The 20,571-nt window shown below is 42.1% G+C and overlaps 1 pseudogene; it reads right to left on the bottom strand.

The window, feature by feature from the left end:
* Positions 1–7,119: 7,119 nt before the first annotated feature.
* On the bottom strand, positions 7,120–19,389 carry LOC136492642 (MAP3K epsilon protein kinase 1-like; annotated as a pseudogene).
* Between the last annotated feature and the right edge of the window lie 1,182 nt (positions 19,390–20,571).

Here is a 20,571-nt window from a genome sequence, read left to right on the forward strand (position 1 = left end):
AGACTCGCTTCCCTCCGTGTGGAACGAGAAGGGTCCCTGCATAGGCAATGAGTCCTCATACACCAGGTCACCCTAATCTATGCTGGCTAGTTCCTCATCTAACTCGTCGTCATCATCATCGTCTTCACTACTTGTCTCCTCTCATCGATCTCGAGCTTGCTGCTTCCGTATCGCCTTCTTCTTCGCAAGCTCCCGCGTCTTCTTGTCCCAACCAGCCACGGCGCGGTTCACTACCGCTTGGGTTGGGTCCTTTGGCAATGGAGCTGGGCTGTCCTTGAAGTGCAGTCCCCCCGACTGGTCCCGCCATCCCAACGTTAACATCAAAGGATTAGAAATTACAAGAGAAGAAAGGAGAGAGAGGCATGAAAACTTATGAAGTCGACAAACCCCAGTTCTGGTCGCATCAGGGGATGGCCCGGCACCGGATACACGAAGTTAAGGATAGCACCAGCAGAGTCCTTCGTGGGCTCCATCGCCTCCTTGATTCGCTGCGCCACTTCAGAGAAAGGGAGCGCCTCATCGACGAGCACCGTCCCTTCGAACGATGCTTCGGGCACCATCTGATACAGGGGAAGTGCGCACGCCATCAGCGGCGCCACCCTCCTCACATGGTAGGCACCGATGATCCCTGACCCTTTCACGCCCCTCTGCTTCAAAGTTTGGATGGCGGCGAGAAGGCTGTTGAGTTGTTTCTTCCTCTTGCCCGGGACGCCCCACCCCACGACCCCGGGGCCTCCAAGATGTAGCGCCCAGAGAAAGCTGGCAAGGGGGCGGCGGCGTCATTCTTGATATAAAACCATTGCGAATGCCATCCCTTGTTGGAGGTGGACAAACGCATTAGCGGGTACATCCTCCCTTGGTTGTTGCGGAGGTGGATGCTGGCGCACCCCACCGGCGCATGCAGCTCTTGCTGCCTGACCTGCCTCTTCACTAGATTAATGGCAAAGATATACTACCATAGGTCAAAGTAGGGATCGATCCCCAAGAACCCCTCACACAGGGCGACGAATGCCGCAATGTGCTGGATCCCGTTGGGGGAAAGGTGCTGCAGTTCCACCTGATAATAGTCCAGCAATCCCTAGAAAAATGGATGGGCGGGCATGGTGAATCCCCGCTCATGGAAGTGAGCAAAGGACACGACATACCCTTCAGGCGGCTGCGGCTCCTCCTCCTCACCGGGTAGTCACCACTCCTCGGCAGCAGTCAACGGGCAAAGGAGGCCTCGGCGGACAAGGCCCTCCAGGTGCTGAAGGGAGATGTTGGATTTGTACCCTGGGTCCATTGCGACAATGGGAGCAACACGGAGAAGAAGGCAGCAGCAAGTTTGATGGTGGTGGTAGCACAGGCGTAGGAGGCTAGGGTGATTGGCGGTGGAGGCTTCAGACGCGAAGACAAGGGGGCGAAATATGGAACCTTAGGGGCGAACCCCGTGGTTTTATAGGGGCGACGGATGTGAGAAGGGCAACCGTCCGCCTTGATCTCCGGGCCTACCACGCGCACCATTGCGTCACGTCGCGGGACACGCACCCGCGATCCCTATCCTCTCCCATCAAAATCACGTTGGACGGTTCGCCTTCCTGAAGCGACCGAACTCTTTTCCCACAGAGGGGACGTGGACCAAGAAAATCTCTTCTCTAATCCATCTGGGCCCATAACGACCGGGGGTCAGCCCAAACCAACTCAATGGCCGCCCCAACGAAGGATGGGCCCATGAGAAACCAGAACTCAAAGATGCAAGCGTCACCAGGTCCTTGATCCATAGTCAGGACCCAGCCAGGCTAGAACTGAGTAAAATTCCCACGAACGGAATACCACGATTCCCTTAAAAAATCCCGTCGACAAAAAACCAAGTTCTTCAGCCTTACCCGCGAAGGATCCGATACTACCCCCCAGACGATTCTGTCCGAGTCACCCAGGGGCTCAGGGGCTACACCCATCGGGTGCGCTCGCGTGCACCCTCTGGCAAATTAACTCCGATGAAATTGAAAACACCCCCCGGACGATTCTGTCTGAATCGCCCAGAGGCTCGGGGGCTACTGTCGGGGACCTAACATCGGGGTACCCCAAGAGGTGGAACCGATAGCCATCAAACGTTAAAAACTTCTAGATGGACAAGGGCGCCGCTGCATTTCTTGCCCGAGTGACGGGAGTTTGGTTCCGCCTCGCCCGATGCCTTTGGGACAGCTCCACCTCACCCGAGGGTTTAGGGATAGATTCCGCCTCGTCTGACCCCCGAGGGCCAAGCTTGTCTCGCCCGAGGGATAAGGGCTAGCTCTGCCTTGCCTAAGAGCTTAGGGATTGACTCCACCTCGCTCGACCCCTGAGGGATGGGCTCGGTCTCGCCCGAGGGATAAGGGCCAGCTCCACCTCGCCCAAGAGACTCCACCTCACCCGACCCCCGAGGGATGGGCTCGGTCTCGCCCAAGGGATAAGGACTGGACTTTGCCTCACCCGACGTCCGAAGACGAACCTCGTCTCACTCAATGTCCAAGGACTAGTTTCATCTTGCCTGACAACCTCTCCCCGTTCCCTCACGATGATAGGTGCAGGGTAGGACAAGACATTCGGGTCAACCACGGCTTCAAGGACCATACCCTGTGCCTCGATAGGAAAAGTACTGCTAGGGAACGACGAGATGGGTGCTCTAGACCCTCCTGGATGTAGCAGAGTCTGAAAAGTGTTGTGGGTGCATGTTCTTCGCCCTATAGAGTTGTAGGCGCCGCCTTCAGCTCTGGGACACAGAACCCGACGTAGATATGCGACAACCACTACGGTCCAGGAGAGGACTCACATCCTCCACAAGTGACAAATGTGCGGTCACCACGTTATGATCACAGGGGAGCGGCGTCCACTTCCCGGCCCCTTGGGTCCACTAGATCGGAGAGCTCGCTTCAGCCTTCGGACGCCCTCTCCAATCGAAAGACCTTGCCCACAGCGCTACTCCAGACCCCAACCCCGCGTCCCTCCGACAGAGACTCATAGGAACCAGAAGGCGTCCGAAGCAAGGTTGGGCAAGGCTTATAAGTCAAAACCACTATACCAGAGTCCATACCCTACGCGGGGTAGTACTCTGTAGCCTACCTGACATTCTACAATGGCATCGACAGTATTGTAGGCGCTTATCATCCTTTTGCACCCACTGGAATGGACAACAAGGCTTGGTAGACATGAACAACAAGACTAGGTAGCGTACACACCCTAGACCTCTCACTTGTAAAGCCGTCCCCTTCATCTATAAAAGGGGATGCGCTTCCTCCAACAAAGGGACCGACTTTTGACAGCACAACACACAACACACATAGTCAAGCTGCTACCAAGCTTTTGGCATCCTTTTGACCCTTCCATCAGAGACTTGGGACCAGTCCCTCTCTCGATCGTTTGTACCCCCTACAATGAACTATTTTTTGGTGCTAATAACACAAGCAGCAACAGACTGGACGTAGGGACATTCGGCCTGAACCAGTATAAATCTTATGTCTTTTAGCACACCATCCGAGCCTAACGCGCATTACTATAAATTTACTTGCCGGTGCTTGTACAAAACACCAACACCTTGAGGGTCGGGAGTTACGACGTGAGTCAGGAGTTCCGACGGTCGGAAGTTCCGGCATGCATTGGGAGTTCCAACACCTCACAAATTTCAACTCAGTTACTTAGTTTTCAAATATGCTGAGGGTCGGGAGTCCGACGTGAGTCGGGAGTTCCGACAGTTGGGAGTTTCGGCATTCATTGGGAGTTCCGATGCCTCACATTGTCACTGTAACTTAGTTACCATTGGGGCAGTGTAAGTCATACCGGACGTGTCTGGTATGGCAACGGCTATAAAACGGCTAGTTTTTCCAAGGCGGCTATAAATACCCCAAGCCTCCACCTTTGGAGGCTGCTGATTCTGCTAATACACATACACGTTTTTGAGCCTTGTGAACTCTCTTAAACCCTCTCTTAGTGAGTGTGTGATCCAATTTGCCAAATCAATTAGTGGGTTGAGAGAAATTCAAAAAGAGAGCAATCCATCCACTTGAGCACTTGTGCATATTGTTAATCTCATGATTTGCATTTGTTACTCTTGGACTCTTCAGTCCTAGATGGCTAGACGTCACCGGAGAGCACCCGAGAGATTGTGGTGTGCCTCGGAAAGTTTGTAACGGTCGATTCCACCGCCTCAAAATCAACTAGTGGAAGGAGAAAAAGGAGTTGGAAAAGACTCCAGCTAGAGTGACCTTCGCTGGGTTGCCCGTAGCCCCCTCAACGGAGAGTAGGACTCGAACGAGTTTGAACTTCGGTAAAACAAATATCGTGTCTCAATTCGCATTTCAATTGATATTTGTGTTGCTCCAGCTCTTATGCAGGTTCTCTATGTATATTGTCATCTCTAGTAGGTACTTGCAGTTTAGCTTGAAGATGGAAATCAAAAGAAGCAAGTTTAGAGCCGCTCTGCAGAAATCGTGTATACCGGATGCGTCCGATATTCATACCGGACACGTCCGGTATTTCCCACCTGTGCTGAAAATATTTATTCTCTGTTCTAACTTTATGTTGCAGGGTTGTAGCTTCTAGATATATTCTTTATACCTTGTTTACTCTGTGGCTAACTTGTGAGGGGTGGTATTACTCTTAATTTGAAGTTTCCATTTTAGAAACTCCCTTTTCAAATTGTTTTCGTATTTAAAGGTGTTAATTTTTAGAAATGCCTATTCACCCCCCCTCTAGGCGGCATCCTAGGTTCTTTCAAGGGTTCATGAAGAGACCCGACATTGATTACAATGAAACATATTCTCCAGTAATGGGTGGAATTACTTTCCGATACTTAATATCATTGGTAGTTCAAAATCATCTATCTATGTAGCTGATGGATGTGGTGACATCATATCTATATGGGTCACCTGATTCGGACATATATATGAAGGTTCTCGATGGAATCCAAATTCTAAATCCAAACGCAAATCGCAACATGTATTGTGTAAAACTACAAAAGTCATTATATGGCTTGTAGCAGTCGGGACGAATGTGGTACAACCGACTAAGTAAATTCCTTCTAAAGAAAGGATACACTAACAATGATGATTGCCCATGTGTTTTCATTAAGAAATCTCGAACGAGATTTTATATTATATCCGTATATGTTGATGATTTAAATATCATGGCAGCTCAAAGGATATAGAAGAAGCACGCAAATATCTAAAGACGGAATTCGAGATGAAGGATTTGGGTAAAACCAAGTATTGCCTAGGCTTACAACTTGAGCACCGTCCTTCAGGGATTTTAGTGCATTAAACAGCCTATATCTAGAAAATATTGGAGAAATTCAATATGGATAAATCATACCCTAATAAAACTCCGATGGTTGTTCGTTCCTTAGAAATAGGGAAAGATCCATTTAGACCACGGGATATTGGGAAAAAGGTGTTGGGACCAGAAATCCCATATCTCAGTGTTATTGGCGCACTTATGTATCTTACAAATTGCACCAGGCCTGATATCGTATTTACAGTGAACTTACTGGCTAGGCATAGTGCAGACCCAACTCATCGTCATTGGACGGGAGCGAAGTGTATCCTCATATACCTTAATGGCACAAAGGATCTTGGTTTATTCTTCAAGAAAAATCATGATCCCAGTATGATTGGTTATACTGATGCATGTTACTTATCTGATCCTCATAACGGAAAATTCCAAACAGGATTTGTATTCCTACATAAAGGTACAACTATTTCATGTAAGTCTTCTAAGCAGACTCTGACAGTGACTTCTACTATTCATTCTAAAATTATTGCTCTATATGAGACATCACGAGAATGTGTATGGCTTCGCAGAATGATTAATCACATACAACAGTCATGTGGTATTGGTTCAATTGAATCACCTACAGTTATCTATAAAGATAATTCCGCTCGTGTTATACAGATGCAAACAGGTTACATAAAGAGCAATATCACTAAGCATATTGTTCCTAAACTATTTTATCCACATGAATTATAAGAAAGCGGGGAAATAAACATTTTGCAAATTAAGTCATGTGATAATCTCGCTGGCCTATTTACTAAGTCCTTACCAACTTCTGTGTTTCAAAAATTGGTACATGGAATTGGTATGCGGCGACTTCGAGATTTACCAGAATCCGGATGAGACATCTCCTAAATGTTGACCTGTACCAGCATCATATTATATTTTTTTCTTTCACAAGTTTTACTTACAAGGTTTCCTGTTAAAGTTTTTAATGAGGTAATATTAACATAAGCATGTGTCATATTTCCTATTTCCCCACCGAGGTTTTTGTGGGAAATATCAAAGACACATATTGCCCTCACAACTCATCCATGGTTTTTCTCTGAAAAGATTTTTCATGTGAGTTATCCAAGAGGCAATACCAATAATATGTCATCATATTTTCTCCTAATTTTTCCACTGGATTTTTACATGAGTTTTAGCGACATATCACTTTATATTGCTCCTCGTATTTTTCCCGAAATGATTTTTGGAGGAGTAATCTATATGTCGTAACTCCAATATTTTTCTCCACTGGGGTTTTTAATGGGATACCAATAACATAGTGATTTATTTAAATCACACTCATATATGCTATTTTCTCCTTATTTTCCTATAAGGTTTAAAGGAGTTTTTATAGCATATCTATACATACATATTTCTCAGATTTTTCCCACGAGGTTTTTCGAGGAATCCAAGTATACAGCTGCATTGATCTCAAAGAAGATTCGATCAAGGGAGTGTTGTGAAATGACGCCAGTACACCAACAGGCGTCCTTCTACAGATGATCTCATCCGTCCGTACAAGCAGTTAGGATTAGATATTAGATTAGTAATTAACTGTGTCACCGAAGGGGCATGTCTCGGTGACGAGATGTAACTTCTCCCATCGATTGTCCTTTGAACACACCCCTTCACATGTATATATTCTATGAGATCAGTGAAACACGAGTTGTTCCCAAATCTTTATTCATTCCGTTCACTTTAAGCTCAACACAACCTCTGGGCAGCCGCTATCAAAATATGTGCTTTGTGGATCCACAATATCAGCCATTTATCTTAGTCCAAGCATGCGCTGTATATATACCGAATATATTTCTTAAGACCAATTGCAGCTACCACACCCAGATGAAATATCTTGCAAATTTTACTAACATGGAACAAAATGCCAACATGGGTTTTGTATTTTTAATTAGATGTCTAATTTACAATTTCTTCACTAACATACGCTAAATATAAACAGCCCTGAAGGATAGAAAGCCCATTTTATCCTGCACCTAAACGTTGAACCTTTCCCGAAAAAAGAAGGATCAGGTACAAGGGAGTCTGGTGCTCATGCGAAATCACCACAGCAGAAAAGGAGGCAAAAAGAAAAGACACCTTTTCCTCTAGGGCAAACATATACAACTTGAGAGGAAAACACATGACCCACTAAAATCACAATACTGTATTGATGTGCAGCGCTTTCAGCAATGAGGTGGCCATTTGTTTGACCAACACCTGTTGGCCGCCTCGTTGTCCATCCCTGCGTTCTTCAATGAGGTTCTGTAGCTTCTGAGGGAGGTCATTCTCTACTATGAGCTGCTTTGGTCGAGGATGGTGCTCATAGACAACCTGGAAAAATACATAAACCACAAAGTTGAAACTCTACAAACTACAAGAATCATTCCATTCACAGTGAGCGTCCCAAAAATTCAGGACTATCCAGCTAAGGCTAGGCATCAAACCTTTATGAGTTTCAGCAGAGTCAAGCGGGCAATAGCTTCTCGATGGTCAAGTCTTGCAATGAGCAATGATGTCAAACCATTGGTGGCCATTGCTGTATTTAGCCTAGAAGATTTCCTGCCAAAAAACATGTATATAATGTACGGATCAGTAATCTGTAGCATGATTGCGACTAATCAGGAAATATGCCTTATACTCTTACGTGATTATCTTCAAGAAAGCGTCCAATGTATGGACAAAATACTGCTCTGGGCAGTCTTGGAAGAACTTCACTAATTTCTGAATTGCCTCTTTTTTCAACAGTGCCTGTTCTACTTTTCTGTGATCATTATCGTGAGCCAAACAAACAGCAATAGAATCTAATGCCGTGCATGCCCATGCATCATCCTCCAACAGATTTAAGTACACATCTAATCCTCCATGAACCCTCAACTGCTCTCTAGAGTTGCGAGAAGCATGAGCCATATCACACAGCAAAGGCAGGGCATATTGCCTCAGAGGTGAGTCTGACATGACAAAATTCATCAAGTGAGGGATGATTCCATTTTCAGCTGCTTGTTCCTGTCTTCTTTTATTAATCTTGCAAAGGTTGAACAAAGCATTGAGGACCTAGAGACAGAAAGGCGGAGGCAGTCAATTATGTGCTCAGAAAATAGCGCAACAGAAGGCAAATTATCTGCTGAGAAATTAGTTAGCATTTAATAGCATCAGATTTCAACTAAAAAGGTACAAAAAAAAAGGAGCACAGCTACAAGCACATGTCATCTTGTACACAATGCTGTTCTGCTGTCTACAGTTTTCTCACTCTAAGCAATAAGTAAGATGTTTTGCTAGTCCAACTATGAGTATGTGATATGTATTGCATACTGCTATAACAAGGCATCAAATGAAGTATAGTATTGTTACTTCACTCGTTTAGGCATAGTCCCACTCCCACTCCCGCAGCACCCTCTGAATAATACTCCCTAGACTCCAAATTATAAGATGTTTTGGCTTTTCTAGATACATTGAATTTTGCTATGCACTTCAATATACATATACACTAAGTCTAGATACATTGCTAGAAAAGCCAAAATGTCTTATAATTTGAAACGAAGAGAGTATGTAGTAGGACCAACTCCAGCAGATATAGAACATGGGCCATAACTTAATTTTCAAAACTATTGACTCCGAATGTTTCACCATATAAAAAGGAAAATGATGTCCTCAAAAGCTACTTAGTGGGATTTCTTTCCTTAGTAATCATGCTTGGTTGCAAGTCTTTAAGAAAAACACTGCGCACCTCACTATGTATTTGATAAACCAGAGGTCCATCACGAAGCTCGAGAATTGGTATCAGATGTTTGATTGCATCTGTGCGTTGAAGTGTCTCGAGACAATTAGGATCACCCGACAAATGATTAATGCACCTAAGAATCTGCACAAAAAGAACAAATAGTTCCATAACCAAACAAACACAAACACAAAGAAATTGAGTCACATGAACAAGTACATAGCAGAACAAACTAAATGTTTTAGACTTTTACCTTAAGGAGAATAGGAGGTTCTATCTTGCTAAACATCTGGAAAAGCCTTGTAAGAAGGCTTTGGCTGGCCATCAGAGATTTTACCACGGTGTCTGCCTGTGCAAACTCCAAAAGAAGATCTGCTACTTTCTCAAGATATTCACGTGCCACATCTGCGCTCATGGAAGATAACATCTGAGCTAATGGGCCTGATGATGTTGTACTCCCTGGTCTTAAATTGAGCACCCCTGATCCAGATAACACACCAGATGCTGTTTGCGATGCAGCTCCAGAAGTTGATGCCCCTTCATTAGAGGCACTTGCCGAAGGTGCATATTTCATGCTATGAACTCTATTTGAAGCTTTTATACTAGAAGTCCAGATGGCCATTCTCCCTTCCATGTCTAGAGACCTCTGCATTAAATTCAAAAACCAATCTATTAGCACATAAATACATACATGCTACACATCTTTTGCAAATAGATAGAGTGGATGATTCTTTCTGTACACCAAATCGTTTCTACAGTTCACAAATGACTGCTAGAGTGTTACAATAAAGTACGACATTACTGTCATTTACACAAATGAAACTTAGTAACTATGCACGAGAGCTGCACATCTTCATATGAACGAGATGAAGCACTGGTGATGGCATATAAACTTAAAAAGAGTAAAGAAAGGTTAGAATAGAAATATTCTATTTTTAGGTTTCTTTGTCCATGTGTAACGAAAACCGAAAAAGTTAGCATTTGATAAAGAGTATATAAACTCAAGAGAGAAAAGTGGAACATAAAGCAAACTACTTAGGTGAAAAGCAGAATGCACAATGGGAGGATGCACCAATATGCTAAGGACTAACATCTGAAAGAATGGGCACAGAACAATGTACCAGCAAAATCCATCATTAAGTCAAGTTCACCATTTGTTTTCCTCTCTGTCGATGTATGTAATAGTGGCAAAATGGTTTCATGCCTTTCCAATCCAGATATGTGGTGAACGTAATCAAGTTGTCCAGATACATGTCGAGAAGGTGGTTCTTTCTCCAATAAACTCAGTAGAGGTCGGACATGGTCATTTTGACCGCTATTATGACCATTTGAAACTAGTTCTACGTGCTTTGGTGATCTGTCTGTAGATGTCCTTCCAGCAGAAACACTAAGCCTCGGTGGCCGAATAACCAAGTCGTTCTCATTCCTCTCCAAGTTACTGCCGGTTTTATCGCTGAACCTAGGAGATGATGATGAGTCCATTAATACTATGGTGCTTATCTGCATCTGCTTGTAGAGATTGCAGAGAACCAGATGAATGATGATGATCCAGCCGTGCCTTGCAACTTTCAAGAACTGAAGGGTCTAATTGGCCAGATCTTCGTCGGGGGGTTGAGCCATTCTGTGTTACTGAAGCACCTGACCCTGAGACTGAGGCAAATCTTGTTGCTTCGTTCAGGCTGTGTAGTGTATTCACCAGCCTAGGAAGCATCCCATTTTTTGCCGCTATACGGCAGAAGTCATTTCTTGGAGTTGAATGCTGGAGCTTGAAGACCTGCCAAATGCCGTCAATTGCAAGATGAACCATATCCCTGCTAATTTAAAATATTTTCCAGTATATTAGTTAGATCCAAGCATTTAAAACAAATTAATACAGAGGAAAAATATGTAGGAATAATTAGACCAGCAGACAGACTTGCCTGTATTTTGCATAGTCAGGCTCCATAAAGCTTACCAAAACAGGGATCCCTTGGCACTGCAATGAACATTTGCAATGTCAAGGTGCTGGAGATGGAAACTGGAAATTAGTACACCAAAGCATTTGTCCCTTCCACTCTTTTATTAAAAAATGTCAGAAACTATCAACTATGTCAGGAGAAAGAAAAAGACCTGGCTTGACAAAGCTGCTGAAGAAACAAGGATGCTTGCACCCGAACATCCTTTGGGCGATTTGGCTCTGCAAAATTCATCACCACTGGAATCTGCAGATAACTTTTAAATATCAACTATCCATTCCCACAAAGTCAACAGAGCATGAAGGTCATGAATTGCTCTGGAATATTAGTCTTACAAGGCCAACAAGGCAAGCATTTTCCAGGAAGCCTGTACTATCTTTTACAATGTTGTTGATAAGCTGCAGAACTGAGAATAAAATCTGCAAAAATAATAATAAATAAAAATAACAAAACAACCAACTATTCGGTGTAAAGAGCCAGGAAAAAAATGTTTGCAAAAACCACAGTGAAACATCATACACGATTTTTAGGAATTTCAAGGAGTTCCATCAGCGGGAGGAAACCATTCTGTGTCATATAAATCTGTTTTTGCTCAGGCCGGTGACTGAAGATTGATAGAAGCTTTTGGCACGCCAACAGTATTACATCTTCACTTTCCCCTGGTTTCAGTTGTGCTACTATTTTGCTGTATTCCACAGACTACAAAAATAGAGAACAAAAGGTATTTCAAGGTCAAACCCTAGCAATTAGAACTGTACGAAAGCAATGTATGGTTAGCAGGACATAGTCTAAATGTAAACAAAAATGCACTGTACTGAGTAGGAATAATTAATTGTTTGGGGCGATCTCTTTTACGACAGTAAACAGTTAAGTTTATCAGCAAATAAGCCATCCAACATACTGTCCATTTCAAATGCAAGTATCGTATATTTCAAATAGAAACTTATCATGTAATCAACCAACAGGGGCATTCTTTTGCACAAGAATTGCAAGAATCATATTACCAGAATTGAACAACTGACAGAGCCATATATAGAACATGTACATTTATAGAATTGTAAAGGTTTGCCAAGAACATTGCCAAAGCATCGTTCTTAGGTTTTAAGGCGAGGCATGGCAAACCAACCCCCCTCATATTGCCAAGGCACTTAAGGTGCTAAGGTGACACGACGCCATACACATATTAGCATTTCAAGAGAAGGAAAATAACACAAGAAAAGAGGAGAGACTGCCTTCCTAGACTATCCAGCTCGTCACCCTTTCTAGGTACTCTAGCCCATCCTCCTCTCAAAGAGATAGTCCATGCCTTGTTATACACCTAACATGCATCCCACCACGATTAAGCGCCAGCAGCAGCTACGTAAGGGCACACTACCAGTGGTATTCTGAACAGAGCGAGGGGAGCAGCAACAAGCATCACTGACCCAAAAGCAAGCTCTTTACATGGTTCCAGCAGCCTGCATGCTGCCCCCATCCCCTCCCATATCGACAAGCACTGGAACCAGCGGTTGCCTTCCCGCTTGTTCCTTCCTTCCCTCTCACTGCTTTTGGCAAGGCGTCAGTGACGCCTTGAGCCCTGAAGGCACCTTACAGCCTAGTGGACATCATTACATATGCCAAAGTATTGACATCAATTTGCACAAACACAGACCAAAGTTGTAGAATGCATCATGGTAATAGAAGTTAGACATGGCACACCTGCAGGGGGAAAAGACTCTCTCCAGGAATATGTTCACCAAAACCCTATAAAATTGGCCAATACCATCGAAATCAGAGCTAGAATAAACAGAAATTCATCTATTTTAAATATCAAAGGTACATAGATAGAGCAACAGTAGTGTTGTGCAGTACCGACGCATCAATATTTTCTAGTTGCATGGCAAATTCAATTAGTTTTCCACCATTCATGGACTCGACTATCATTTTCTTTTTGCTTCTCCACCCTGGCATTGAGCCCCTTCGCGAATTCATTGTGTACACCATTATATTGAAGTTCTTGGACAGTAGTTGATGTCGAAGGTTCAGCCCCATTATCTCCCCGTTTATCGATTGGTGGAAATAAGTCTTCCAAAGAGGCATCTTCAGGTTTGTCACTAAATCTACTAAGCTGTTTCGGCCCCTCAATAACTGAAGGTTCAACCACCTGTCAAGACAGGATACATTCAAGGGCAATTTAAAGAACTTCCAATAAAATAAAATAAATTCAAGACCTTGATAATGAGTAAATATTGCCAACTATTCACCTAGTGAAAGTATTATAGACCAATTGACAAGTAACCAACAAGATTGATTCACGAATGAGAGGTGGGAGATGTGCGTTATGATGGTTTCATAGTTGCATGTGAACAGCTAAATTTGAAAATTATTTACCAAAGTGGCAGCCTAGTGGCTGCATCATTCGATCGATTGTAACCTAACTCAAATCGAATGGACCGTGCATAATCCCATTATGTTCCTTCACACACATAAGGCAGTTCAAGTATATTTCCTCCTACCTACATTTTATTTCAGCTTTTCCAACTTCCACTCGTACAACAAGTGGTTGTTTAAGAATTAAGAAAGCATATGTAGAGTGCATATAAAAATATAAAATACAAACATGTGCGTCATAGTGACTCCTTACAGTTCTTGATTAAGGAACTAACAGAAGATTTCTTCAAGTCAAAATGCTATGCACAAAGATCTCACCTTTTGGAAGTCAATATTCTGTCTTCCAGCCTGAAAGGAGAACACATCACCATCCTCAACACTTGAACTTTCTTTATCCTCCAGCTCTACCTTACTTGGCAGACCACCTTGCAATAGTTCATGTGCCATTACTTTGCCATTCAAATCAGCACCTCCAGATGAAGATTCCACCGGTAACTTCTCATGTAAAACTAGTGTCGGATCTTTATTAAGGACCACATTATCTTTCATAGGCACCACATTGTTTGAACTACTGCCCTCAGTAAGTTTTAAATTTCCATCATGAAGCCCTTCAGATTTATTTTGCGCAGCAGAGTCCATAATTGGTTCTTTTTTCCCATTCTCCTAGAGCAGCATAAATAAAATAAATTTTAATTGGCAAGCCTCAGAGGATAAGAATATAGTGGGTGCACTGCAGAAGATTTGGGAGGATCAATCCCTGAGCTAAACATGATGTGTAAAAAACCCTGCTAGTGTTACCTGGTCAACATTAGAAGCAATAGTTGTTTGAGTATCTCCTGGTGTGCCGCATAAACCCGAGCTATTATCACCTCTTGAGCCTTCATCATCCCCGTCGATGTTCCTGATTGTACCGACAGGAGGAGAATTTAAGTCTTCTCAATGGAAAGAAGATTCAAATAATCAATGAACATCCAATCTAGTGATATATTATGAAGCAAAGAAAAGTCAATGATGTCTGTACTTTTCTAGACTGTATATCTGTTCATCAAACTATTCACTATCACGGGAAACTCTCATTTATACCTCAATGGAGTAGGTTGCCGAAGGGAAGCAGGCAAAGCTCGTCTTGAGTTTTGCAACCATGGATGCATCAATAATGCCTTTGCATCAGGCCTTTGCATCGCATCCTAAAGTTTTTTTTTTTTTTAAAGTCAGACCATGTAACTAAAGAAATACAAATTGAAGTCCTCAAATAACATTACGACAGAGAACCTTTTGGAAACATTGCCGGAGAAAATCGGTAATCTCAGGCGACAGTCCTTCTGGTATTGGTGGATGCACATCCTATACAAAATAAATAGTATACTCACATAGCAGAATAAAGAGTAACTTGCAAAGATGAACATAGATCGAAACAGCTGTATGCAACCAACCTGAACAATACGGAACAGTGCAGGCATAGGTTGGAGATCATAATATGGCGGGGCACATGTCAGCAACTCAATTACGGTGCAACCCACACTCCAGATATCAGAAGCAGCGCAAACACCGGACATTTCGATGACCTAATGTAGTCATGTGTCGATAAGATGATGAATGAAACTCAAATCCTAGACTGTATTAAAAACCTAATGTAGTCATGTGTTGATAAGATGATGAATGAAACTCAAATCCTAGACTGTAATAAAATGCAATTATATATTTTTTTATGGTGAAAGATGAAAGGCCATAGTAGCCATCATAGCAATTAATATCATCCCATATATCTATCGGAATAAGAAACACAGCCAGTGATATGAATTTGCAAATTAACTCAGTCCAGCTGTCCTAGTTGAATATGTAAGTAAAACTCTTCAGCCTAGACTAGATATGTTTAGTCAATCTTGGGCTACACATCCTTTAGAAATCTATACTTTTGTGGTGCCACTGGCATGCATTTGCAAAACCATGATCACAAAATATTGAAAATACATATAGGAATTCCAGAACAATGTAACACATTGGTGTAAATAAGTTCTATTGGCCTCATGATCATCTTCCCCAAGTTCTAATCAATTTGTCCCCCACATAAGCAGACATTGCTATATTTTCTATGAAATGGGTGTTCAACCTGATGAATTAATGTTAAATTAATGGTTGCATTAGTCATTGTTGATTCTACAGATTTTACATCCACAGAACAATGGAACCAGGCAACCTTCAACTCATTTAATAGTAAGACACACAAAATTAAGATAATAAACTACTCCAGTATGCTAAGTGGCATAGAGGACAATAATTCAGTAGAAACATCGTATTCAACAAATGGTTAATCAATAGCCAACCTCAGGCGCCATCCAGTATGGAGTGCCGACCACAGAATGAGTGTTGATGTCAGCTTCAGTCAATTTAGTGGCAACTCCAAAATCAGCAAGTTTGACAAGGCCCTAAACAAGCAGGGTACACAAATGAAGATATATAGAGAAAATGTGTTACTGCTATGTTTCTATTGCAAGTTTAGAATTAAGGGGGGATACACACTTCATATTAACAATTCATGCTCACAAAATCTCTGCTAGCCCACTATTTGTCTATGATTTTATCTCTAGGATGCCCCTTTGTTTCTTTCTTTTTCGCTGCATCAGTCATGTCACTACATGTTTTCATGGTTTTATGCTTCCAATTATGGTATTAGAAGGTTGCTTCCAAGTTCCAAGATAAGTGTCCTTGCACCTTTTTTTTTACTAACATTCAGATCTAGGTGTTACAAGATTTTTTTTTACCATATTCAATTATTGAAACAAAGAAAAAAAGGGGCAAATAATATACAGCCATTAACCTCTTTGGTAGTCAGTATATTTGCGCCCTTGATATCTCTATGAATGACACCTTGTTCATGCAGATAAACAAGACCTTCCAACACCTGGTCACATAAAAACTAAAATCAGATGAAATAAGGAGAAAAGAGAAAAGTACTAGTATTGCAGTAACCACCACAAGCACCTGGGCAATGTATACAGCCACCAAAGATTCAGGAAAAGGTCCAAATTTGTTTGGCTTGATAATATTGGCAAGTGAGCCATTCTCCACATACCTGCAGTTATCCCTATGGTATTAGAACTTCCATGTCGAAATTCACTAGATGTATATTGTATACCCCTACCTCGTATCAACTATGAAGACATTTTCAATGCTTACTCTAAAATAATATGGAGGTGGCTCTTTGTCTTCAGTGATCCCAGATACTTGACAATATTTTTGTGATTAAGATTCTGCACAAAAAAACAAAAGATTTGGAGTCCCGCATAAGTGCATAAAACAATCAAGGTCCTGCTTTCAATTTCAGAAACAATAGAAGCTACTAAAACCAACTGCAAGAATAAATAGTTTTAGCTTTCCCACCACACTAGTTACTATTTCCAGATTCTATTACCTCTTACATTATACATGTTTAGGGAGAGACTAGGTATGATGCACTAAATGATCAAAGAATGAAATATAAGCACCTCAAAGTGTATAACAGTATATATATTAGACCAAAGCAAGAATTTAGTGTGATCTTTATGAATTTTCATAAGCTACAGCAACTCCTACCTTACACACCAGTAAAGCATGCAAAAGATCTAAAAATTCTGATGACAAGGAATATATCAGAAATCGATTTGTGCAAGTTAACAGGAAAAATAATAGAGATGTGATTATAGCTGTATAACATAAAAACAACAAAACTTACTTTCAAAAGGTCGATCTCTTGCTGCATACACCATACCAGCAAACCATGAAGAGCATTGTGCAGAATCGTTAAACATGCACAAATGCACAAAGACAATTAATTAGAACCCTAGGCTTGCAGAAGAAAACAGTAATATTCACCAAAAAGAGGGGGAAATGTTTACAACAAGAGCTATATAAGAAAGTGATAGGGATGGTTATATAAGAATGCAAAAAATGTATTACTTCCTTAAACCCAGTGTTCTAAAATACATCCTATGGTCCCTTGATAACATATGTGGCCAAGTAAGTCCAACAGTATGTCCATATGGTAAATAAACAAACAACTAAAGTTGTTATTTCACAAGCTCAGGACAGATGCATCAGATATGCTCCAAAGGACAACATTTAACAAGCCATACACATAGATTTCAAGATCAACTTCAAGCGTTAGGTGATACATGAAACCAATATCAAAATGATGAAAGAGAACTAACTTAGCAAGCAATTCACAAAATTAACACCAACACATAAAGTTCTATTTTAGATATTAACAATTTACACGATACCTATACAACTATAGATTAGATTTAGATGAACCACGTGTCAGCCTACACATTGCTTTTATTTGCTGTCAATCCACTTATATGTAGTTATGTAGCCAAAAGACAAACCCATCAATTGCAGGAAAGTTGGAGAGGTTCAAAATGTCATTGTTTGCTTGCAAAGACAAATAAGGCTGCAGTCACTATTAGTCATAGTGTAGAAACTGCAGAAAATCTTTTTCTCGTGAACAATGTGACAAAACAAAACTTGTCTATAGGTAGTAAATTTGGAAATAATACATTGCTGTGATAATCAAGCCAATTGTATCATGAAAATGAAGTAGGGACCTAAAGTAGCACTCCTTTATGTCATGAGTCATGTTTTTATGAGATCCCAATAGAATATCATACTACAAATGTTTTGTGGAACTATGGGTGCTTTTGGTATGGATCCAGATTCTCGTAGAAACGTTTCGGATCCAGATTCTCTCCAGAAATGTTTCGGGTGAAGAATTAGAATCACTTTATGAAACTATTTGGATGGTAGCCTAGATTCAGATTCCTAAAAGAGTATTTTTAATAAAAAAAATCATATAAATGAACTATGCTTCAAAAAAATTCTAAACTTTTTGTGGGTGAAGAACAACTTCAATACAACCCATTTTAATTTGTTGCACTAGAAAAGGATTATAATTAAAAAAACTATAATTATTAGTACACAGTAGCAAAAGTAGAATCCATGCGAAACCACCCTTCTGGCGTTTCAGGTTCCAAAGAAGCAAACGTGAAACGTTTCTGTGTTTGGCCCGGATTCTACCGTTTCTTGCTAGAATCGGAACCGATTCAGTCTTCTAAACGGACCCATATGTATCATATCTTCCACACATAAAACAATTAACAGCTCAAAAGTTCCATATGATCGCAATCAGCAAACGTATAACCAACTCGCTACATGACCAATTAACATGCCAAAACACAAGTAACGCATGTCCTTGACTTCTGCTATAATTCCAAGTTTGAACCTACCAAACAGGGAGCTTGCTTACGACCCACATGAGTAAGCTAGCAGAAACTAGCCCTTGGATGTAATCTCACAGCAAAAAGTACGCTACAAAAGGGCGAGCTGCATAGCTCAAACTACATATTATAGCTGCACTGCAGCCACTGTGTGTTAGCTCCACAGCTCCCCCGAAACCACATTTCACGCAATTCGTCAGTTCCTGTGCATGATAATAAGTTAAGTTTAAACAAAAAAAAAAACTCACCATTATAATGTTGAGATCCTCCTGCGGAATGTTCTCCAGCGAGACCTGTTTGATGGCCACGAAATCGCCATTCTCCAGGTCAAGCCCCTTGTATACGCGGCCGTACGCCCCCTTCCCTATCTCATCTCCAAGCATCTGCACACGCGTGGGCGCAGGCGCAGTGAGTGAGAGTAAGATAACCCCAAAATTCGCAGCAACAAAACACGAATTCCACCCGGATCTGAGGCGGAAGGCGCGAGAATCCTCACGTATTTGTTGTCGAGCGTCTTGGATTTGTGGAACTGCGCATTGTGCTGCCTCGACCCCATATCGTCGCCTCCTCCGTGACAGGGCCCCGGGCGCCGCCGGGCGCGGCGGGGGCGGGCGGATCAGCAGTCACCGCGGCGTTGCAGAGTCTCTCGCGAGCTCGTGGCGAGGGCCATTCAGCCTTGCTCTAGGGTTTGTGTGGGGAAGAGAATTGGCGGACGGGGGCAAGCAGGAAGACGAAGGCCGAGGAGAGAAACGGAAGAGAGAGACACACTGGAGAGGGGGCTTTTCCGTAATTCTTACTATTTTTGGTCCTCGTTTCGATATTTTTCTGGGCGTGGGAAACTAACGGAATGGATCCACTTTTATACCGGGGGGTGGGCCCTTGATGTTGCGGAGGCCAACGAGGATGTTGCGGGGATAAGCGGGGGCGGTGGACTGTCAATTAGCTGTCATCGACTAGCATATGAGATATGGGGATCCATCCAGTGTCCGTTTCAGTCTCTTTTTCAAGCCATTGAACGAAAATGTGACATGGTTTCGTCACACACTTGTGTCATGTATATCTTCAAGCCCTTTTGCTTTTTGCACAGGGACGGAAGAACACCGGCACGGCACACCATTTCTCAATTGCCTGCTTTGGGATCTCCTCACCAACTTCCCGTTTTTTTTTAAAACAACTCACGAGCAACTTTTCAGGTGAAGCTGAGCTGTTTTGAAAAAAACTATTTGGTAAAATAGCTTCACCAACAGCTTCATGCATGAATAATCTATACTTCAGTCTCTCAGGTTCTTTCGACCCTTGATCCCGATTTCTCAGGTATCTTGATATTTTACAATATTTGTATTTTCTATTCTACAATACCAAGGCTCCAGCTGAATAGCTGATGGGATACTAGTACTTTTCTACAGGCAGTACTTAGATACAATTGGGTTGAATGTGATTAGAGAAGTGAAAATCTTTATGAGTAATGGCATAATGTCTGAGAAGTGGAATGAAATAGTGGGCATTCTAATTTCAAAAGAGCATAAAAAAATATTTACGCCATATTGGCCTATGCAAACGTGATGTACAAATTGCTTGCAAGGTATCATCTAATAGACCGCAAAATATGGACAAGGCTTACCATGAATTCTAGAGAAAATAATGTCAAGGATGGGCTTTCATGAGAGATGGTGAGAAAAAATATGATGATGAGGTGTATTCCGATAGTTTCCTACCATATAAAAGTTGTTGCTGAGCTAACATAACAAATTATCCTAGCTAACCCAGATCAATGCTGATTGACGACTGAATAAATAGCCGGAAGCAACAACTGTACGAGAGAGAAAAGAGCGGATCCAACTGGATCAACTTATTGTAAATGTTCAGGTGGCTTAGGATTTAGTGGGGCCAGTGGTTAATTAAAAGGCTCGCTCACTGACTGTTAAATTTAAAAAATGAACCATATCAATCAACACAATTATAAAAATACTAATGTTTTCAGATATTTTCACAAGGGGACTCACACAAGAAA

This window comes from Miscanthus floridulus, chromosome 11, assembly GCF_019320115.1.
Source record: "Miscanthus floridulus cultivar M001 chromosome 11, ASM1932011v1, whole genome shotgun sequence".
NCBI classification, from domain to species: Eukaryota; Viridiplantae; Streptophyta; class Magnoliopsida; order Poales; family Poaceae; genus Miscanthus; species Miscanthus floridulus.